The sequence below is a fragment of the Mesoplodon bidens genome (assembly GCF_964165515.1).
Source record: "Mesoplodon bidens genome assembly, contig: HAP1_SCAFFOLD_454, whole genome shotgun sequence".
Classification (NCBI taxonomy): domain Eukaryota; kingdom Metazoa; phylum Chordata; class Mammalia; order Artiodactyla; family Ziphiidae; genus Mesoplodon; species Mesoplodon bidens.
Genome location: NW_027671390.1, coordinates 51,083 through 75,457, shown reverse-complemented (window position 1 = coordinate 75,457; position 24,375 = coordinate 51,083). Strand labels below are relative to the sequence as shown.

The window sequence follows — 24,375 nt, the reverse complement described above, 5'->3', positions numbered from 1 at the left end:
AGTACACAGGCTCTGAGCATTCTACTCACAGAAAATATTGTCCTGTTCTTTTGCAATATGGACTTGTTCCCCTGTCCCTATGGCTGTCTCTTCCCCCTCTCTGTTTCTGCCCCTCTTCTCTCTCTCCCTCACACATACACACATTCACTCCCCTACAAAAAAACCCATTGACTAAATGCTAATTGGCAGGCACTGTGCTCAAACTGAGGCTACAGTTCAAAGCAGAGATCATTTTTCCATCCTCATCAAACGTATATTCCAAAATGGAGAAAGTGAATACTAACCAAAGAGTCACACAACCATAATATTGCAACCACAACTAACAACCATAACCACGGAGTTAAGCTGAGCAAGCCACTATTGTCAGCTGTCTCTCAACCCTCAGTAGAGTGTGTTCCACTTAAAGGCCTTGAGTAAGTCAATATTCTGTTGAGAAAATCCAGGAAATTTCTCAGTCTTCCACATCTGAAATTATGCAGTTTGGAATGTCAGGAACAAGAGTGAGGGGAAAGGTCATTCAGAACTGCAGCTAACCAGTTTCTCTCTTTCTGACTGCTGCAATAACCTCCTAGTCTATCCTGTGTTTACTCCTGTTCCTCTGGCCTGTTCACAGAGCTGCCAAAGTGGTCCCTTAAAATTTAAGCCTGATTGTGCCACTCTAGACTCAAAATCGTCCAGTGAATTCAATTTAATTACAATAAATCCAAAGTTCTCACCAAGGCCTCAAAGTCCTTTTTGATCTCTTCTCCCCTTCTCCCATGTCTCTCTTGGCCTCATTCCTACCACTCTCCCCCTTGTTTTCTGTAATCCAGCCAAACTTGCTTCTTCTCCAGCTTTTACTAAAACACTACTTAGCAGACAAACAATTTATTTTAAATTAGGCAAAACATTTAATAAGACACTTAACCAAAGAAGATACATGAATGGTAAATAAGCAACATTTTAAAATGTTCAGCATTATTAGTCATCAAAGAAAAATTAAAACCACAATGCAAATAACTTCACATCTACTAGAATGACTAAAATTAAAAAGATTGGTAGCATCAAATGTTAGTAAGGATGGAGAACAACCAGAAGTCTCATACATTCCTGAAGAAAATGTGAAATGATGTACTACTTTGGAAAACAGTTTGGCATTAATACAACCCCCTAATTTCACCCCCTAGGAATTTAAATGAGAAAAATATGTCCACACAAAATTTGTACATGAACGTTCATAGAAACAACTTTATTCATGATTGTGAAACTGAGTAGAATCCTGTGGGGCTTTCCCAGTGACAGACTCAAAGTGTTCCCTGCTTCTTGTTTGTAGAACAAAGCTTTAGTCTCCTAGGCCTCCCTTGATTTCCAAAGAGCAGTTAATGATTATAGAACTGACCAAATTCAGAAACAAAGGAAAAGCAGTCAAGCAAGAAAAGTAACAAGAGATTGAAAAACAGTGTTGTCTCTATCCCTTTCTCCTCAAGGGATATAGATAACAGTCTGACACATATCCTTGATGTGGTGCTCCAAGGACAATGGTGCTTCAAGGACAAAGGACAACCCTCTCTGAAAAAGTGTCAGCGTTACACCCCCTATCAGACCCTTAATTGCCCTCCCCACCATGTTGTGATGGTTATGAAATTCCTGAGCCCAGCTGGGCGATGAGACCTGTCCCAAATAAGAAAAGGCATCTTCCCTGTCCCACTGCCACTCTATAGAAGGAAAGGATATGTGCCTCGACCAATCAGTAAATGAAATTTTCACCATGAACCATTCCTTTGATTTCTGGCTATAAAAACTGATCAATAGCACATGTTTGGGGTCGACTCCCCCAGACTACTAGGAAGTCAGCCTGCTGTTCTGGCAGAGACCCTTTCCTCTAATAAATTCTATCTTCTCTACATTCTGCCTTGTGTCCGGAAATTCTTTTCCAACCCACGTTTGGACCACGACCCATGAGTGTTTTTTGTAGACACTAAGGCTCTCCACCTGATGGAGGATTTGACTACGTGCTGATCACAAGCATATAGGTCCCAGACTGGTTGGAAAAAGAAGGCTGATGATTAAGGTTCCCAAGACATCACCCTGTCACCTCTCCACCAACTAATCAAAAGAATGTCCATGAACTGATAATTCACCCTGAGACCCTCACTCCTAATGTTGTCTTTAGAAACACTTGCCCAAAAGTCTTCAGGGAGTTTGGGTCTTTTGAGCATTAGCTGCTTGTTATCCTTGCTTCGCATCCTGCAAATAAACACTGTACTTTCCTTCACCACAACTGGTATCAGTAGATTGGCTTTGCTCTGCATTGGGTGAGTGAATCTGTGTTTCGTTTGGCAATAATTTTGGCAACCATGAAGGGGCCACCATCCCCAGTGGGCATCTCAACCATAGCACACTGGCCCCTGACCAGTGGCAGCTCATGGATACGACTCAGCAGCTGCTTGAGCACCTTTGTCTCAGAGATGGCCCTGAACACTTGCCACTGAGCAGGCATCATTGGCCCATGGCACTTTTGATTTCTGTGGTAAAGGGAAAAAGACGCATGCTTTGCTGGTTGAGATTTCTCTAGTAAGTAGTGGAACTTGTGTGTGATAATACCAGGGTATTCATTCTCTTAGCCATCTGGGTCTGTCAGTGGCTAAACATTTGTTGGGATTTTCCCTTTTGGGCTGAGGAGCTTGAAACCCTGAGAGACAACATTTGTTTGTTTGTTTGAGATTTTAAGATTACCAGCCATAAACAACTGAGAATGGGTAATCAGAGCTCTGTTTCATCTTATATTCCCTACGGTGTATTTTGCAGAATTGGGAAATTCTTAGCTCTTAGTTTCGTGGGCTCATACCCATGAAAAGGAGAAGGGGATATTTTTCTAAAAATCATGTGGTCACAGTGTTCTTTAGCCTCTGGAGAATAATGCCCCAGATGGGGCACTTTTTGACATTCTAAATCTTGTTTTTGCATATGAAAAAGCTGGCTTGTTAAAAGTATCTCTTCACTCTTCTGACCAGAAGGAAACAAATCTTACTAGGAGGAACTTACATTTTTCTCCCTGTGCCTTTGAAATGTAAATGTTCTACCCTGGGCTCTAATGTACTCTCACTCACTCTTGTGTATACCATTGCCAATTCCTGAGACTGAGGGGGAAAAAGGGAGAAGAGTCCTTTTTAAACTCAGGCAGGAAAACTGTGAGATCTCGTTTGTCTGGAATGTATGTATGTCCATGTGTACATTATAAATATATCTCTTTTCCTTTGGATGGTATTATCAAAGTTAGTTTGTAAATGAGCTCTATTTAATTGACTTAAAGGAAATTAAGCACTTACAGAAATTCTCAGAAATATAAAAGAAACTAACTTGAATGAATTTCAGATTCATGTGATCTGAAAAATATTCAATATTAAATTTGGGATAATGGCTGACTTGGTCTAATGTCTCATAAAGTTTTCTTGGGTAATCTAAACATAATTTTTGAGAACAAGTGAATAAAATAGAAGTAAATGAGACAAGAGTTTTTAGGTGAACTCTGGGAATAATTATGTTTTAGGAATGTCTACTTAAAAATAGCTTTTCTGGAAGTTTTAGTAACTTGAAATTTTAGAGTTTAACGAAATTAAGCTAAATGATGAGAATTCATTGAATATCGAGGCCTTTTCCAAATAAAATAATATACTGAAATATTAATTACTAAACATTGGCTTCCTTTTACAGAGAAAGTAAAGATATTTAAGACTATTAATAAATATGTTTGGTGTCACACTGAGACATTTTCCATAAGAAATACATATTTTTAGAAATTATAAATAGCATTTATTTATAAATTTGCCAATCTACAGAATGCTAATGTAAAGAACAGCTCATAATTGCTTACTTCTTAATTTTCACTAGGAATTTAGGTTTTTAAGACTTGAGAATTCTAATTAAATATGTAATTAAAGCCACTAGAAATAATGAGAACATTTTCGTATACAGGGTAATAGGATGTGTGTTTTCATTAAAAGAAGGTATGAAGAATAGGAATTTATTTTGTTAAAGAAAAAGGAAGTAATTTTGTCTTAAAGCTGGTTATTTCTAAAGAGGAAATAAAATAAAGGGCAAGTTAATATGAATATAGAAAGTTGTAGATTTCTGGGGAAAAAGTAATCTTTAGAAAGAAATTCTATGTGTTGTCAGGACTCACTAAGATTAGAATGAATTTAATGGAGTAAATGAATTTTAAGATTAAAAGTAAAGTGGTACAAAAACTTAAAATTTTTTTCTCTCTCTGTTAAGAGAAAAAAGTTTTCTTGGAATATTGATTTGCTTTTGATTAAGATTGTAAATTTTCTTTACCTTTTAAATAATCTGTTATAACTTTCTGTACTTGCTTTTAAAATCTTTCATTGTAACTTTGCTTAAATGCATAAGCATTGTTTCACAGTGATCTGTAATCCTATTTGACCAAGTGTCTTGAAACTTTTTAACATTTTGGATAAACTTCTCAAGGATAGAATCCTAATGAAAGATATTTTGACCTCTAGATACCTTTGGGATGTTTCAGAGGACCCCTAAGTCATCTCAAAGAGAGATATTAAACTAATTAGGATGATTTGGTATGTTATGGGAGGCACTGTCAATTGATTAGAGATAAATGTATCTACAACCTTCTTAGGTTATCCATTTAGATTATACTAAATATCATTAATATAGATATTCTTATGTTATATGAAATTAAATAAAATTTCTAAAATTTGAATATGTCAAATTTGTATGTTACAGAAGTAAACAAATTTTTTTTGTCAATTGCATTTTAACCAGCTCTTTAACTGTGTCTTTTTAAGTCTTTTTATCATTCATGGATGCTTTTGCAAAAATGCTTCATCTTCAGGAAGATTCATACTAAAGACTTTCTGACAAGTGCAGGTTTCTGATAACTTTCAAATCATACTGTTGAATTGGGTAAGAAATTAAAGAATTCTAATGGAAATCCCGATGGTTTCATAAAGGTTAAGGCTGCAAACTGTAAACAGCTCAAATGTTCATCATGAAGTGAATGAGTAATTCACATCAGCAATAAAGGGGAATGAAATCTTAATATACATAACATGGATGAATCTCAAAACATGCTGAGTGAAAGAAAACAGGAACCAAAGACACACTGTTAGATTCTATTTATGGAAATTTGAGAATGGGAAAACTATAGTCACTGAAAGCAAATCATCATATCATTTTTGTACGAAGGTGAGGATTGACCACAAAGCAGCCTAAGGAAACTTTCTGGGTAATGGAAATTTTCTGTATCATGATTGTGGTAGTGATTACACAACTGTACATATTTGTCAAAATTTATCTAACTGTGCTATACACTTAACATGAGTGCTATTAGTTGTATGTAAATTGTACCCCAATAGGGGTGATTAAAAGGAAATATATATTATGTATGACATATAAATATATCTTTACATACATTACCCATATATCATGACAATAGAATAAAATATGTTCTTAGTGATTAAATTGCCATTTAGCCAACATCCAGAATGCCAAACATCCTTATTTTTTTCTTGTTTTTCCTTTCTCTAACCTTTCAAAAAGCATCATTTTTAAGAGTCACATCAACATTGCTGATTAGATTTGCAGTAATTTGAAAACACAGAAGACATTCCTTTTAAAAATATAAACAAAAGCTTCTTTCATCTGCTCTCTAGATCTTCTTATTCTTATGCCACATTCTTTATACCAGTTGACCAATTGAGTTAGGCACTCATTTCCTTTTTCACAAATCTTTGTTGTGTTTCTGCTAGTTCTGAATTAGGGACTATTAAGGAGGAAAACCACTGACACAAAATGGTTTCATTTGTGCTGAAGCCCACGATACCACGCATGTATTTAATACCTAACCTACTTGCAATTTCGACCTTCACCAGAAATGTTATCTTAATTCTGAAATCTGGAATTTTCTGGTCAGCACCAATGTGGTAATCTATCACAGGGGCCCTCTCCATCTCCCCCAAACCAAGAAGAAGAGGCAATCTGCATGATAAACTCAAGGCTTCCCTTCCCTACAAAGAGAAGATAGTACTGGTCCCAAATAACCTTTTTTTCTTTTGCTAATGACTTTCTTGCCCACCCTCCTTTCTATAAAAACCTTCCACTCTGTAAAACTTCTCAAAGTGCCCTTCGATTTACTAGATGAGATGCTGCCCAATTCATAAAGCATCAAATAAGGCCAATCAGATTTTCAAATTTAGTCAGCTGAACTTTGTTTTTTAACAAGACATGATCTTAAACAAGATAAACATTGCCCCTGTTTTCATCTCAGGTGGCCTCAGCCTGCAGCTGCTTGAAGCAGGATTTTGGTTCCTGGCCAGAGATTGAAGTCAGGCCGGGGCGGTGAAAGCACTAAATCCTAGCCACTAGACCACCAGGGACTAGTGGCCAGTGACAAGTTCCTGACCTGTCTGCTGTGTAGAAATGAATTTCCACAGAGATGGAAAGTAGTGAAACAAGTAAAGTGTTTATTAGGAGGACAAAGAATACATGGGGCTAGACACATGGGCGGGCTCAGAGAGAGAGTTGCGCTCACTTGGTAGTTTGAATCACTTTTATGGGGAATTTCTTCCAGGTTTCCTTTGACCAATCATCTTGCTTTGCTTGGTTCTGAGTCCATATTTGGTATACCTCAGGGTCCTCCCGTGTTCATGTGCATCTCTTAGCCAAGATGGATTCTAGCGAAGAGGCCTATGGGTAGTTGACATCACTTACTATGGGGTGGTGCCCTCTCCCTTTTTGACCTCCAAGGAACCCTTCTGCACATGTGTAGCTGGGAAAGTCTCCTTGACTACGAGAATGAGGAACATCTAGTCTTTTATCTCATATCTGGGCAGGGCACAGCCTCCTTTCTCGATTGCCCTGTTATTGATATTTTGGAGTTTCTGTCCAGAGGGAATGAACTCCTGCTGCTTACCCTGGGGCCCATCTATCTCCTGCCTCACTTTCACAGAACTCACAATCTGCTGTGAGAGACAGTCAGAATATGAGCACACACACACAAATCATTTTAAAGCCCGATAGATTTGAAGACAATAGAAAAGACATTGAGGGCTGCCCTGGTGGCACAGTGGTTAAGAATCCGCCTGCCAGTGCAGGGGACACGGGTTCAAGCCCTGGTCCAGGAAGATCCCACATATCATGGAGCAACTAAGTCCGCGAGACACAACTACTGAGCCTGCGTGTTGCAACTAGTGAAGCCCATGAGCCAAGAGTCCATGCTGCGCAAGAAGAGGAGCCACCACAATGAGAAGCCCTCACACTGCAACGAAAACCCAATGCAGCCATAAATAAATGAATAAATAAATAAATATTTTTTTTAAAAAAAGAAAAGACATTGAAAAAGAAATGGGTCTCCTTTTGATAAGGAAGTCAGAGGTTTCTCTGTAACTTCTTTTGAGAACAATAAGCCATGTCTTTTCCTTCTTCTACATTTTCACTCCCCACTGCTGACCCCAACAAAATGCTGAAGACAGAACTTGCACTCAATAGATTACCTTTTAAATTGATGTAAAAGTATAAAGTATATTTATGTGCGTTAAAGTATGGAAGGGCATACATTTGGAGCATAAAAGCTCAGTACCTGCTGGAAATATCACATAATTGATGAATATAAAACTAATTATATAATAGGGAAATTAAAAAGAAATTTCAGGCTGTGTAGACACTAAATTAAGAGAACAATAACATATATAATAGCTGAATATTTTGGCATTTGAAATTGGAATTTAAAAAAATAGATAAGAGAGGAAGAAATAGGAGTCTTAATTAATAACTGAAGGGCAAAGAGGGGATAGGTAGCTTATTTAGCTTCTTTCTGCCTTTTTAGTTGCAGAAAATATCAGTTTTGAAACCAGGTATGGTTGCAATGTATTAGTTCTGCACAAAGTGCTAGGATGAGTTTCCCCACACCCACAGTTTGGGGATAGTGCTTTACTCATAACTCATCTTTCATGCATTTGCCTAAATTCTTGTGGAATACAGCTGGACTTGCAGCTCATAAATATGACCTTTAGATGTATTTTAAACACTACTGAACTCCATTTTAATTTTACATATTAAAGCCTCTGGGCTCTATTTACTCTTTCATTATATAACATTCATTTATCTTATGAAAAACGCTGTGATTCACTGTTGGTCTAGCTTTTTTTTTGTCACTTATTTGGATGATTTTTAGAATCCAAACTGTATTGTTATTTATCTTGGAAAACAGAAACACTTTCGGGACTCAATTCTCTGAGTCCCAAACCCCTCACCTGACACCCTCTTGTGGTGCTGTGCCCTGGGGGGAGGATACAGCAGGATCTGCAGGTGGAGCGGCCTAGAGAGCTGAGGGTATTATGGGTCCGGTTTATCGCCAAGATTAGTCAAGCCCAAAATAATAGTGTTGAGGGAGAAGTTTTTCACGTAATGAGGTATGGGGAAATCATTTAGGCTTATACATGGTTCAGTGTAAACTTTGTGTGAACTGAAAGAGCCTGTCAAACACACACAGCACATCTGCTTTAACCATTAAGGAAAAGAAATGTCTGATTCACAAAGAAGGATAAATGACTCCCTTCTTATGATGCCCATGTTAACACCCTCTCGAAGATGAGGTTCCTTTCCCACGTACCAGGATCCTACTGTCTCACTATATATGTACTCAATCTGTCTCTTTTGAAATCTTTAAGGAATAGACCCCTGTCATGTTTGATGTATGTTCTTTGTTCTGATAAAGTATAAGACTACCATGCTTCAGTGGAGAAGTTCCTTAGAGCCTTTTGAGGGGCTGCCTCCCAGATTATAGCCCTCAGCTTGGCTCAAATAAAACTATTTTCTGTTCCTATTATAAATTCTTTATTATTTCCCTCCACAGTGTGTTATTCCTTATGAAGTCCAGCTGTTCTAGGCTGACACCAAGCCACCCTGAAGCAGCCATCGTGTCTTCATTGCCTCTTTCTCACATCTGGGTCCTTGAAGGTTGCTGAGATCACACTTGCTTGTCTGTGTCCATGGAACCCAGGGCAGAGCCCAGGTCCTCCCACCAGGGCCCTGGATTCTGGTACCAAACCCAGGAGAAGGTGTGCTCTAGTGATATCAGCCTCACCTGGCACCAAGGCCAAGATCGTCATGTGTGTTTTCCCAGACTACTTCTGTGGGAAAGGGTTTTGTGATGTTTTGTTTTCCCTAGTTCACCCTAGAGAGATGCAAGGAGGAAGTCTGATGCAGACTTTCCAGCTTACAAACATCTGAGGGCTGTGTCTCAGGTCAGGATCAATGTTCCCTTTTCCATGGGTATTCAAGTCAGTGAGGCAGCCTGACTTGAGGGCCAGGACTCTGCCTCTGTAGTCCTGGAGTTGATGGCTGAAGGCTGGGGACAGGGGCGCTGCAGTTCTGCCCAAGGGGAATTAAAGGCCAGAAAGCCCTGGTTTCTGCAGGAGTCTGATCATCGCCTGGAATGTATGCCAGTTTACATATAATTTCTTTATCCTATTTATTCATTATTGTTATTTCTCATTGTACTTTGGGACTCAAGTTTTTATTGTTATAGAAATCCAATGTTTTCAGATTCTCCCTCAAGGATTCTACTGTTAACATTTTTCATTAAGAGAAATGCCTGTCTATTCCAATCTTTCTTTCCCTCCATGATTGACTCTGTCTTTTCTAGGTCTTGTCCTTGTCCCCTGGGCCACAGTCAGTAATGTCTCCACTTATGTATTCTGAGTGTGTGATCATTTGGTCCAAGGGATTCTGCTGAATGAAGTATAAATTCTGATATCTTTCTCTTGCAAACTTTCAAAACCTACAAATAAAATGAAGGTATGGGCAATATAAAATGAAAATATAATTTTGCATTCTTATTAATATCTATCTCTATTTCAATAGAATTCAATTATTGACCCCCGATGACTATATTTTTCAAAAGAATTCCCTAAATAATTACCAGTAATTCACTACTCCAATGTAATGTAGAAGATATTCTTAGTGTATTCTTCAAATTCATGTTGATGGAATGCTCAAGTTCCCTATATCAAATTGAGCTCCTATATTCCCTCTGAATAATAAAACTAAGATATGTTTGCTAAAGGTTGTTGAAAAACAACATTTTAGCTTGACATGGATGGTACAAATATAGTATCACTAAGGGTGAAAATTTAGTATATGTCCTGTAGACTACCAGTTTCATGTTCCACAAGCACAATCGAACCATTTAAATACCGAATTATTTCCTAATTCTCTATGATATAAATCTCATTATAAATAACAAGCATTTTGAAAGCTTTAAATTTTTAACTATAGCTAATTAATTTGTACCTTTTCTCCTCTATCAACAAAAATTGACTTTCATGGTTAACTCAGTTAAAAAATAAAACAGCACAATAGGAAAGAAGTAAAATATCTCCATTGCCTACAATATATAATAATATGTATAAATATGCTGATGAAAAAAACGTGGGTCTGCTCTCCCATGTGCAGTAAAGCAAATCTACTGACACCAGGTTATGGCGAAGGAAAGTGCAGCGTTTATTGCAGGTGCCAGGCAGGGAGTTCAGGTCAGTTAGTGCTCAAAACACCTGAACCCCCTTTCCTGAGGGGTTTCATGAAAGCATTTTTAAATACCAGGTGAGAGAGGGGAATCACAGGGTGTGTGATCAGCTCCTGCACAATTCTTTGGTTGATGTGAGGTAACAGAGCAGTGTCACAGTGGTTAACATTATCAATCCTCAGGCTCCAGTAAAAGATCTCCTACTTAAAACAGTTTTAAAACTTAATAAAAATAAACATTAACTGAGTAGAGGGAAGGTATCCTCAATTTCAGAACAGTGTAAAGTCAGCAAATATCACAACTGGTGCACCCCTTGAAGATACTGATCTTGACTGGTTGCAATTTTTAAGAAAACACATATGGGTAAAATTAACTCTGCGCTTAAAAAAATTGAGTCACAGGTTTTAGGTTTTCTAAATGCTCTAAAAGTACTTATTTTTCCTTTCCAAGAAGGGACTTTCAACCTCCCCCAAAGTAAAAGGGCAGTGCCTCTTGTATTGCTTTCTCTCACTGAACACACCGAAGAAAAATTGCATCATGTTGGTGTCTATCTGAATAATGTGCTCAGGGCTCTCCCTGAGTCACTGCATGGTTCTCATTTGCACGTGGGAGCCAATGGGTCTAAGTGCAGGCCACCACAAGATGTGCCACTATGGCATGTGGATTATTTTGAGCTGAAAACAATCAAGGCCCAAAAGACGCAGGAAGAGCCTTTGAACTCCCCCCCTTATTGCCTAAAATAATTTAAGACAGGAGGCCTGTCCCAGGAAGAAGCTATCACTAGAGATAAATGTAGTATAACACTAGGTGTGGTAGAACAGGAGGAACATTGAAAAGCCCATTTGATCAAAATCCTCTCTGTGGGGCTTCCCTGGTGGCGCAGTGGTTGAGAGTCCGCCTGCCAATGCCGGGGACACGGGTTCATGCCCCGGTCCGGGAAGATCCCACATGCCGCGGAGCGGCTAGGCCCGTGAGCCATGGCCGCTGAGCCTGCGCGTCCAGAGCCTGTGCAACGCAACGGAGAGGCCACAACAGTGAGAGACACGCGTACCACAAAAAAATAAATAAATAAAAATAAAAATCCTCTCTGTGTCTCATTGTCTTTGGATGGCTCAGCAAACATTTGTTTACCAAACATTAACTCTTTTTAACTTCCTGTGAGTTACCTTACTTCCCCTTGAAATTTCAGACCCATACCTCCTTCTGATGCCGAAATTTGGCCTCTGTGCACTGGTATGGAATCGAATTCGGAGGCAGAGTTTGGGTGAAGTAGAAAAGAATAGGTTTATTGCGTTGCCAGGCAAAGGGGGACACAGCAGGCTAATGCCCTCAAAACTGTGTGTCCCAACCTGGGGGGATTTGGTGAGGAGTTTTATAGCAATGGTTCAAGGTCAGGGTTGCTGATAAGGATTATGGTGTGTTCAGGGCCTGCAATCCTTTAATCTGGCCTCAGGTGGTCTCCTGATGAGCTTCTATGCTTCTCAAGGTTATCAAACTGTGACCTTCTCTCTAGAATGATGGATGCTTCATCAAGTAGTTAACATCTTCCATTTCTTGGGGGTTTGAGTTCTGTAGAAGAGCTCAAAGTTATTGTTATGTGTTTCCCTTGAGGCAGAACCAGGATCTTGTCCCAAAGCTGCACTATTGTTTCTTGACAGTTCCTCCCTTGTCTCTGCAGCCCCTCCCTTCCCTGATTAGCAACTATTTGACCCTACCCTTTGGAATTCAGGGAAGGTTGTGGAGGCTGAAGCCTAGTCCCTGCAAACAAGAAATGGGGGACACAGAAAGACTTTAGTGCCCAGGAGCCCCACAGGGTCCTGCTCAGTTTCACTTCTCTTTAGTCAAGACTATATATATGTCACCTTGTCTTGCTGTCTTTGGAATTCTTCATACTTATGTGAATTCCCCATGTGCACATAATAATTTAATTTTCTCTTGTTAATCTGCCTTATGTCATTTTCATTGCCAGCCAAAGAGCTAATGTTACCCAAAAACCTGGGTTTGCCTCTTGGTGGGCGTCAAGCTGAAAGGCACAACAAAAACAAAGATTGGGAGAAGAAAGGATTTGTTACTTGCAGCAAGTAAAGAGAACACCGGGGGTCTTTCCCAAAGCAGTGTCTTCCTGAACAGCACAATTGGGGAATTTTTAAGCTAAGGGTATATGCATATTCATGAAGGGGTTTGGGTGGTCCACAGAGTCCAAGCTTTAGTGGACTGAAGTCATGAGGGTCAGAAAAGGTCAATATCATCATTCCTTATGTTCCCAGTTGATCAGGCTAGTCTGTACCATTGAAAGAGAACTGGGAGTCTTTACAATTATCTTTGTTATTGTTACTTCTTTGACCTGAAAACAGTCCTTTGATTCTGCATTATTTTGTTCCCTTAAGATCATTAATTACTGAGACCCTTTCAACGGCAAGCATCCTGGCCAGGCTTAGATTGCAAAATGGCTTAGGCCAAAAATGACTCCTAGATATACATATTATTAAACTTTTGTTTTATTTTCTCCTGTTAATCAGTCTCACGTCAATTTAGTTCTTAGACCAGCTCAGAGTGTTACCTGAAACACTTCTTTTGTTGAGCCAATAGACACAACCAAGCCAAAGGGCAGGAGAAGGAAGGGTTTATTACTTGCAGCAAGTAAGGAGAACAGCAGGGATTTTCCCCAAACGGTGGCTCCTTGAACAGCCAAATTGGGAAAGTTTTAAACTGTCAACTGAAAAAAAAAAAAGCACAAACTGAGAGGTGTGAGTTAAGTTTTATTTGGGGCAAAATGAGGACTATAGCCAAGGAAACAGCCTCTCAGATAGCTCTGAGGAACTGCTTGAAAGAGTTAGGGGGAAGGTCAGCATGTATGTGATTTTGGTGAAGGGGGACACATGTAATCAGGGACACATTTTGGCAGAAATTTGCTGCTAGTCACGAAATGGTGGCTGCTAGTCACAAGGAGCAGATGTCTCCATTAATGATTTTAGTGCTTTTCTAGATATGAGAAGCTAAAAGAAACTGGGCTCATAAAATCTTCTGAAAATATCGAACTATCTGAAGGCCTGTTCTGCCGGGTTTTCTCAGAGCATAGACTGCCTCATTCCTGATCTCTGTCCTGAATTCCATTCAGGGTGTGTTGAAGGTTGTGAAACAAAATTTATATTTTATGGCAAGACAAGAGAAATTTAAACATAAATTCTTCTCTGCCCTTTGGTCTCCTCTCTCCCCACACTGTGCACTGTGCATCTGCATTATACATTGACCAAACCTCCCCCATAGGCAGGGACACTTGCTCAACCATAAAGAGCAACATTCTCCTAACATCAACAAGACAACTCCCTCCTTAAGAGATAACATTTCTTCTTGACCTTGTAAGGGGTTACATGACCAGCAGGATGGCACTTAGATCTGAATTATGTAAACGTTCAATAAAATGTCATTTGATGTACAGCCCTCTGTCTCAAAAAAAACTTATACACCTCCCTGGGTTTCTAATGGGCAGAAGAGTTTTCAGAGTTTTCTGAGATGCTCTTCCCAGGTTATAATCCTCAAATTTGGCTCAAAGAAAAATTTCCAGTTCTCTTTTAGATCAAGTGATTACTTTTTTGTCAAGGTCAGAGACCACAGTGGCTAGTGACTTCATTCTTATAGAACCAGATGGTAAGGGACAATTTTATTTCACAAGATCATTAATTACTGAGACCTGTTCAAGAGCAAGCATCATGACCAGGCTGAGATCACAAATGATTTAGGCTTAAAATGGCTTCCCTTATGTCAAAAAGTTATATTTGATTCTTTTTCTTTGGGGACCCCCTACTCCATTTGCCTACAGAAGGGCAGAGGAAAAGTTCTTCCTCTCTGACAGTCTTCATGACTGCCTGGAGAAACAATGATGGACTCAGGAGTTCTTCTCAGCCTCGATGTGCACAGAAATCTTTATGCCTATGGTAAAGGGGCATGGAAAGGAGAGGGTTCTCAATGTGTAGAAGTTCAGATGCTTTCAAAGGCAGGCAATGTGCCCTGCACTATAATGCCTCTTGGGCAGGAAGAAAGTTTCCTGTACCCTTCTAGATTTTTCTGGTTAGTCTAGGAATTAAATTGACATGAGACAGATTAAGATTAACAGGAGAAAATCAAACAAAATTTAATAATATGTATACATGGAAGAGACCCAGGAGAACTCAGTAAATCTCCCAAATGGCTGAAATCCTCACCTTAAATACCACTTTCAACTAAAGACAAAGATGTTGGGTGTAGTGGTTTGGGACTTCAAAGGGGAGGAAGGCAATTCTCCCTCGGACCTCATACGTGAAGTCACCATACCTCAAGGGGAAATTCAGCTTGCACTGCAACTTCAACTAAGGAACAGTTCTTCATGTAACACTGCCGGATATTGGAAGATACACAGGCCCCTCGGCCGACCGAAGGCATTCCTTCATTGAGGCAGTTCGCTAGCCGCAGAACACCCTGCTTTAAAAAGTTGATGCAGTTTAGGGCACAGTGGGTAGCTTGTGTCTCTTTTACTTGTTAGAAAACACACGTATTTAGGCTGCGTGTCAATCTAGACATGGCGTCTATAGCGAAAAGCCTGGTTTTCCCATTTTGAAAGCTCCATTCTTGCAGCCGGAAAAAACCTGAAAATCACTGTTGTTGCCGTGTTTCTAGTCCCTGCAGGCATGGCTCTGAGAAAAAAAAGAGTTTTCTCGAAAGAAAGAGGATGCTTCCAGGTCCTGGGTGGGAGCTCTTCCTGCCCTGCTCTAGAGCTAAGGGGAATCTCAACGGGGGCCCTAGCCTCAACGTAAGGTCTTGATTTGGCATCCAGAAGGGTAGGCGTGAAGCAGGTTCCCTGAGGCCTTAGTCGCAGTTCTGCATTCGTTTAACGGCAGTAAGTGTCTAGAGACTCGTGGCCCCGTCGCGTCAGCGCCAGTTTCAGGACAAGAACTCTGAGGACCCGCAGGCTCCCCTGGGCTTGCTGGACCACACTCAGACCCGTAGGCCCTTCAGGGTGCCCCAGGGTAGGCCGAGGGAAGGGGAACACACTGCAGTCTACCTTGGGGGAGCTAGATGTTGATGTTCCAACTACCAGGGCTTTTTTTTTTGCAAGAACCCCTAAATATCCTGTGCCCTCCCTTACCTCTTCAGAACAGTCCCTCAGAGCTATCTGAGAGGCTGTCTCCTGACTTAAGTCCTCAGTATGTCCTCCAAATAAAACATAATTCTCAACTTTTAGGTTGTGCATTTTTTTTCAGTCAACATTTAATTGTATGGCTCATGTAGGCACTATGCCTAAATGTAATGGGATGAGCTGTAAATTATTAAAACTAGATAAATTCTGTCAGCTCTACCACTAGCTGAGATCAGGCTTTCTTCTCTGGATACTTCTGTCATAGACCTTGGCAGATAGGGGGTCTGTGTGGGTCTTAAAATTCTGCTTAGAATTGTGGGGACTCATTCATTCTTTCAACAAATTTTACTGCTTATATTCTATGTGTCAGTTACACTGCTGGGTCTTGAAATACAGAGGGCAACACACGAAAATACAAGGCTAAAACACATTTTCTACCATATTAACTTTTTTCATTCATTAATTCATCCTTAAGTCACTCAACACGCATCTTCTTATTGAATACTGATGAGGGATCAAATGCTAGGCTAAACACTGAGTATATAACTGCAAATGAGATGGATAGGCCCTGATTTTGATGTCACTACTATCTTTTGTCGTGCCATATAGTGGGACAGCTTCATTATTCCCTTTACCGTAAGTTTTGTTTTTTTTGCGGTACGCGGGCCAATCACTGCTGTGGCCTCTCCCGTTGCGGAGCACAGGCTCTGGACGCGCAGGCTCAGCGGCCATGGCTCCTGGGCCCAGCCGCTCCGCGGTATGTGGGATCTTCCCAGACGGGGGCACGAACCCATGTCCGCTGCATCGGCAGGCAGACTCTCAACCACTGCGCCACCAGGGAAGCCCTACCCTAAGTTTTTATCACAAATTGCTAATGAAAATAAAACTCTTAGTGGAGTTTCAACATGCATAGGTAAATGAGAACACAGAACTCCCCTTTCGCATGCCCCATTCTCCTCCTTCTAACTCCCTATGTGAACTCACTTTGTGCCAAGACCAAGAAGATGTGCCCCAATAAGAACCAAGCTGATTTCCTCACACTGACAGGGGCTACTGCTCACTTAGAAGACTTGATGCTTAATTTTGATAAGCAACTAGAAGTCCATGGAGACAACCTATAAAAATGATTTGTCTTGGGAGAAAATACGAAAAAGGGTTAATGTGCTGTTTCACATGTCTAACCTCCTGGGATTAAACCACAGGCACCAAGGTCACCAAGGGTACTTGGCAACAATGAGCTAAAAATGAAAAAAAAAAGAGCATCATACTGTTATTGGATTCATCTTCCCCCAAGGCACTCTCTGATAAACACCACAACCACTAAGGGAATTGAGAACAGCTTCCTTGTGGGGCAGGTTATATATGCATCTTTTTCCAAGAAGTTAAATCATATCCAGCTGTCAGCACACCTTACTTAAGGTGATTGTAATGTATGAGATTAAATGTTCCTACCTGATTGGAAAACTTCTTGTCCTCAATTCATTGGCTATACTGGATTATTTTTCTTGGGTCAGACCTTCAGACTTCTACCAGAAATCGTTCCTTTGGGGAAACCAGGCCTTCCCAGAAACTCAGGAAACTGAAATGGAGACAGCAAGAGAGAAGGAAATTATTTGGACATATAGACCTCAATTGTTTGGTTTTAAGTAAATGTCCCAGCAAACATCTTCTACATGGTATAATAACTTTAGGGAAATTCACAGTTTATAAGTTAGTGTACTCATAAACTGAACATATTATGATAAGAGTACAGGTTGCATTTTGTGTCTTCAACTCAAGCAAAGACTTCAAAAAAGGCCCAGTTATCCTTTGTTCATTAAGACACAAAGAAAGGGCAAAAAGGGCAAGTTTCTAAGTCTTTTTCTTTAAAATTTACTTCCTTTCTTCAGTCTTCATCAAGATCTTCAGGAAATTAACTTTACTAAAGTTAATTATTCATAAAATAAACATACGAACCTGCAGAAGACTATCTCACAGGGACCTGTAATGTACAATATCCATTGCATACATGCACCATGAGCTTGTCTTTTCTAGCACTGGCATACACAAAACTCTGTGTGTGTGTGTGTGTGTGTGCACATGTGTGTCTTTTTTGTGTGATGGAGCCATAGGGAGAAAATAAATCTATTGGCTGCAATTCAGTGATGTAGAAAGATTTAAGGGTAAAGGAAAAGGCTACATCAAGTGAAGCAATAAAGTCATGAGGTTGTGCTTCCATAATAATAACAATAGCAGTCTTCTGTAACCAAGGGAGCAGGCTCCTCAAATTATAGTCACACCTGTTAGACCATCTGCCCATAAATTTCACACTATCATTAATGGAAAACAAATGGCACTGTCTCTTCCTTCCCTTTATCCATTGGCTATTCTCATAGAAACGATTTTTCTCTTCAAGGTCGTGCTCTTTCCTATCTGTTTCAAAATATTAGGATTTAGGAGGGGTGATACATAATGTGCCATGCCTTGGTACTTGTACCAGTGATGGCTCTGTAAGGAGCACTGGATTGTTAGGAGGCTATAAATTGAATTCCCCTAGAAGCAGAACCTGAGGCAATAATTTGAATGCCAACTGTGCATCTGGGAGGTGCTTCCAGAAAACTCAGAAGTGGAGTGGGAATTGAGAATGGAGCCATGGAAGGAAGCCAACAGAGGTGCATTACTGAATCAATTACTCCTGCAGGAAACTGCTGCCAGTACTTCAGGGGAGTTCTGTGAAACTCTATAGAACATGTCTCAGAGTTATCCCAAGAATTGGTGAGAAACTTGAAGTACTTATCTTCCAGTCCCCTCTGTCCTTGGTTGAAAGCTACACCCAGATACATTAACTCCTGTACATTTCTGGCCTGCCCTAAGGTGGATAATTGCAGGTGGTAGCATGAGTCTATCAGCATATACTGGAATGATGAGTGCTGGGGAGATATGAGTGGAGCATTGAAACCATCTAATACAGTGGGGGCAGGAGATATTAATTATTGGCTTGCAAGTCCAAATGGTAACCTTAAATTCCTGGGTTAATGGTTTTACTTTGAGGTATTTAAGCATGATGTATGAGTAAAAATTTCCTCTATTAAATCAAGTTGAAGATCCTAAGTCCCTAATCTTCTGGAAAACTGTGGGTATCTTTTTAACAGATTTTTGAAAAGTAACATGATTAAGATTTCAAACTGACCATTCATTCATTCATTCATTCACTCATTCAACAAACATTTATTAAACACCTAAAGTAGGCCATGGGTTAAACTAGACACCTGTGTTACTGTTACTGAAATCATTATCATGCCACCTAGAAGTCAATGTATTGTGAGACTCAAATAAGAAAATCCATAGTTACCGTAAAAATTATTACAGAGTGCTATAGGAAGACACGGTAAGACCTTAATTCATGCTGTGGACAGTAGTATATGGGGGATATCAGTAGGGCTTCCTGTAGAAGGCAATGGAAATGGATATGTAACATGAAGGAAGGGTGAATTTTTGAGGAAAAGAGAAGATAAATTCATGTTTGCCAGAAAAAGAATGGTTAAGGATCAGTCCAGAAAGGAGTTCCATTCATAATCAGTATAAGAAATGTCACTGGGGCTTCCCTGGTGGCGCAGTGGTTGAGAGTCCGCCTGCCGATGCTGGGGACACGGTTTCGTGCCCCGGTCTGGGAAGATCCCACATGCCACGGAGCGGCTGGGCCCGTGAGCCATGGCTGCTGAGCCTGCACGTCCGGAGCCTGTGCTCTGCAACGGGAGAGGCCACAACAGGGAGAGGCCCGCGTACCGCAAAAAAAAAAAAAAAAGAAAAGAAATGCTCACTGGAGTGTAAGAAAAGAAGACAATGGAGAGGGTGGTAGAAGCCAGACCATGAATGGTCCATGTATGTATAGGAAGTGCTGTGGTGTAGTCTTTGTGTTCCCCTCCAAATTTATACGTTGAAATCTTAATTTCCGGAGGTTATAGTATTAGTAGGTGGGGCCTTTGGGAAATGATTATGGTATTAGTGCTCTTATACAAGAGACGCCCCAGAGCTCCTGAAGCTCTTCTGCCATGTGAGGTTACCATGAGAAGTCTGTGACTCAGAAGAGGGCCCTCATCTGACCATACTGCCACCCTATTCTTGCACTTGCAGCCTCCAGAACTGTGAGAAAAAAATGCCTGTTGTTTATGAGCCACCCAACCTGCACCATAATCTTACAGCAGCCCAAAAGGACAAAGAGAGTTTGGATGTGAGATTTTACTCCAAGAAAGATGGGAATCCATTGAAGGATTTTAACTGGTAACTTAGAAGAGAGAAAAGTTTCATAACACAATCAGGTATTTTTATAAGAAAAAGTTGTTTCATTTTCAGAAAGATCACTCTGGAAATACTGTGACTAGATTTTTGGAGAAGGGTGATGGCAGTCCCGGATATAGAAAGATGAGTTAGTAGTCCATTAATGTAAGTCAAACAAGAAAGTGGATATAGAAAGTGTGAATTTGTGGCTGAGCGTTCTTTTCTTTTAGCACTTGAAAAATGTTATGTCCATGCTTCTGACTCCAGAGTTTTAGACAAGAAATATGCTGTCATTGGAATTGGTGTTTCTCAATAAGTAATGCATCGTTTCTTCCTGTCCACTTTCGAGATTTTTTTTGTCTCTACTTTTCAGAAGTTTAGTTGTGACGCGTCTTGGCCAGGATATCTTTGCGTTTTTCCTCTTTGGGTTTGTTCAGATTCTTGAATTTGTGTTTATGTCTTCTAAAAAATTGGGAACTTTTTAGCCATGATTTCTTTGAATACTTTGTCAGTCCTACTTGCTCTCGTTTTTCATTCTGGAACTTTGATTATATGAATGTTAGTGCTTTTGTTACTGTTTACAGGTTCTTGAGATCCTGTTCTTTCTCCCATCTTTACCCCTCAGTCTATTTCTCTCTGTACATTTGGTACATTCTATTGATCTCTTCTAAGTTCATGATTCTATGCTTTGTAATCTCCAGTCTACTCTTGAGCAAAGTTTTGTTTTTTTTTTTTTTTGATTGTTGTATTTTTTAGTTCTACTGTTCTCATTTGTTTTTATTGTTATAGCTTCTAGTTCTTTGTTTACATTTTCTATTTTTCCCATTTCTGTCAAGGAACACATAATTGCTAATTGAAGCACTTATGTGACAGCTTATTTAAAATCCTTGTCTGATCATTTCAATAGATGTTTTATCTCAGTGTTGGTGTATGTTTATTGTCTTTTCTCATTTATTCTGTGATTTCCTGGTTCTTGTTGTCATAAGTATTTTTCCATTGTATTCTAAACATTGTGAGTTATTATATGACTCTGTAACCCATTTAATTTTATTATTACTTTTTAGAAGGAAGTCATCCTATTTGAGGCGTAGTATGAGGACTGGGGGATTACGTACAGATTTCCATTGGGCCCTACTGACGATACCCCAGCAAAAGTGGGCACTTACATTGCCTCACTGCAGACAGATCAAGTAGAAGTGCAGCTATCCTATTGGCCCTTCTGACACCTTCCCCCCAAAAGTGGGAACATTAGTATCATTGTGTTGCCTTTTAGTAGGAGTGGAAGTTCATCTCCCCAGTAGATTTCTTGACATAGGGGAGGGGAGAAGTGAAGTGTTTGCTGTCCTTCCTCCCACTTCATTCCTTCTTGTTGATGCCGGGTGTGGGTAGAGGGTCAGCTACGTGCTGGCCCCACTGACACCAAGGTAAGAGGAAGAGAACTGCCAACTAGCCCTGCCTCAGGATGGTTATGGGGATTCAGCACCCCACTGGGTATCACTGACATCATGTGTTGGGGTTAGTGGGGTGCCTACTCCCTCCAACCTGTAACATCCTATTCTTATTGATGTCAGGGAGAGATGGACGCTATGTCCCACCATTGGACCCCACGACTATGTGAGGGCAGCCCAGTGTTTACAAGCCTGTCAGGCACCACCTTTTTTTTTTTTTTAATAAGTAAATTTATTTATTTATTTGGCTGTGTTGGGTCTTCATTTCTGTGCAAGGGCTTTCTCTAGTTGCGGCGAGCGCGTGCCACTCTTCATCGTGGTGTGCGGGCCTCTCACTGTTGCGGCCTCTCTTCTTGCGGAGCGCAGGCTCAGTAGCTGTGGCTCATGGGCCCAGCTGCTCCGCAGCATGTGGGATCTTCCCAGACCAGGGCTCGAACCTGTGTCCTCTGCATTGGCAGGCAGATTCTAAACCACTGCGCCACCAGGGAAGCCCAGGCACCACCTTTTAAGTCTGTTTGCTAATGGAAAGGGGTGGAGGCTCAGCTCACCACTGGACCACACTGAAACAACCCTGGTGGGGAATCAGAGCGCTGGCTCTTCTGGAGGGCAGGAGTGGGGTGGTGTGGAAGATCAAATCCTACCTTGGCCTAACTGAAACGACAGGACATAGGGGATGGGTGCAATATTCCACTGGCACTTGGCTCGAGTAGTGTGTATATTCCACTGGCACTTGGCTCGAGTAGTGTGTATATTATTGCCCAAATGGTCTTCTGTCTTTAGCAACCCCTTTCCTCATACTTTGGCTAGGGGGAACAGGGTTTTGTGTTTTTTTCTGAAGCTTTTTTGTCTGTTGTTCTGTTGGTGGTTATTGATTGGGGTTTCCTGTTATACCCTCTCCAGGATGTATGGGAAGCAACAGGAAACACAGGGGACTCATCACCATGTTATTCCTCAAGTCCCAAAGTCCCTAGTTAAGTCTGCCTTCTCATTTCCACCTTTCAGCGTCTTCCTATGTTTGTTTGTTGTTATGTTCAGGGTTTTAGTTTTAAGTGGGAGAACCTGGGAGAAATGGGCTACTTCATCTTCTTGGAAGCAGAGGTCTGGAGGCCTTTTGATGTTAAAAAGTACTGCTGACTGTAAGTTAAAATTTGATGATATACACCTTGCCCTTTAAGAATTATTCTGCTAGATGATGTGGCTTCCCCAAGTTGCTACAATTTGATTTTCATACTTCTAAAAGCCAAGTGTTTTGCTGGAGTTGAAATTTAAAGATAAGCAAGAGATGAGGCTAAGATGATCTATGTGGTAACAGATTACAGTTGGAAACATCAATATACATTCATGTTTAGCTTAATATTGCTTCATATTACCTTAATACACATGGTTATGTAGAGAGATACTTATAGATATGTGCCTATACATGGGTCATGTACACACATATTATCTCTTTGCTCTGTCAGCTGACAAGATCTAGAAGCAATGACATCCGAGCAGCAATTAGCACACCCCACACCCAGATCCTGCTGTCTAATACCGTTCTCCACTAAAAAGACCTAGTTATCCTTGAAGAAATAGCTGATTCTAGGACTGGGGCAGTAAATATACAAGATTTATAGACAAGACCATCTTATAGTGTCAGAAAGTAAGGAAGTTCCAAAAAAAATATATAGGATGGGGATACCTCAGAGTGGCAGAAGAGCCAACTGAAAAGAGTTCACAAGGGTCAGGACTAGAGCAATTTGAGGAACAAAGTAACTAAAGTAGAATTAGATTATAACCCAAAGTATAAAATAAAAATCCATGAGTTTTTCTGATATAAATAAATAATTGGATACATAAATAAATGCAGGAGAATAGATAAATCTCCAGTGCAGTAGAATTCCAAATAGTTTATGTAGTACCCCATCTGAAGCATAGCTCCCTTTTCCTTAGTTGTGGGTTGAGCATATTGACTTCCTTCCAAAAAGTACAGCATGAAAATGGGAAAACAGTAATCTTACAATGGAGAAACCTGAAAAACACTACCTCAGCCTGGTGATCAAGGTCGACCTCAGCATTCAAAATGCATATTGATACTTTGTACACTTGATGTGATCTAACAGAATGACCCTTCTACTCTGTGGTCTTCCTCCCCAATACACATAATCCCAATATTATCATGAAAAATGCATCAAACAAATTCTAGTAGTGGGCATCCTACAAAAAACTAACTACTCAAAATTGTCAAGGTCATCCAAGGAAACTATGAGAAGCTATCAAACCCAAGAGGAGCCTAAGGAAACATGGCAACTAAAGGTAATGTGATGTTTTGGATGAAATCCTGGAATAGAAAAAGGACATTAGGTAAAACCTAAGGAACTTTACTAATGGATGGGCTATAATAAATGATAATGTATCAATATTTGTTAATTGATTGTAACAATGTAACATACTAATACAAGTGGATCATCATAGAGGGAAATGGGTATAGTGTATATGGAAACACTTTATACTATCTTCTCAATTTTTCTGTAAAATAAAAACATTTCTAAAAAATAAAGTCTATAAAAACATCGTGTTTCTTGTTTTAGGAGTATGTGCCTGTATTTCCTAAAAAATATGTAAATTTGCTTTACCTTCCTTGATACTGATATTAAAGAAAATACTAAGTAACTCTGAAAGAATTTGTAACTCCAATCCAACAAGCAATAATTCTTGGTATTATCTTTTTGGAAGAACCCACTGAATAATTCAAAGCAAATTGTCTTTAAAGGCTGAATTTCTTTTCAGTGTTTAATCTTTTATATGATTAATGCATACCACAAGCATGATTCTGTTTCAAAGGGCAGAAAACGTTGATTGTAGGCAATGTTTAAAGTACAGTGAAATATTAATGCCTGATGCTATAACAACTTTAATGTATTTAATGTTTTCAAAATGATGAATTGTTATTTCAGTCAACAAAGTATTCACGTGTATACATTTCCTACCCACCTTTTCCGAAAACACCCACAAGAAATGATACTATCATCTGACAT

General features: G+C 39.9%; 1 long non-coding RNA gene across 1 annotated transcript in view; it reads right to left on the bottom strand.

Annotated features, from left to right (window-relative positions):
• The window catches only part of LOC308611476, a 30,982-nt gene extending 13,713 nt beyond the window's left edge, over window positions 1–17,269 (bottom strand). The window contains exon 1 of the long non-coding RNA XR_014014910.1: window positions 17,106–17,269. This is a non-coding gene — a long non-coding RNA (uncharacterized lncRNA). The remainder of the gene's footprint in view (window positions 1–17,105) is intronic.
• Window positions 17,270–24,375: the final 7,106 nt, after the last annotated feature.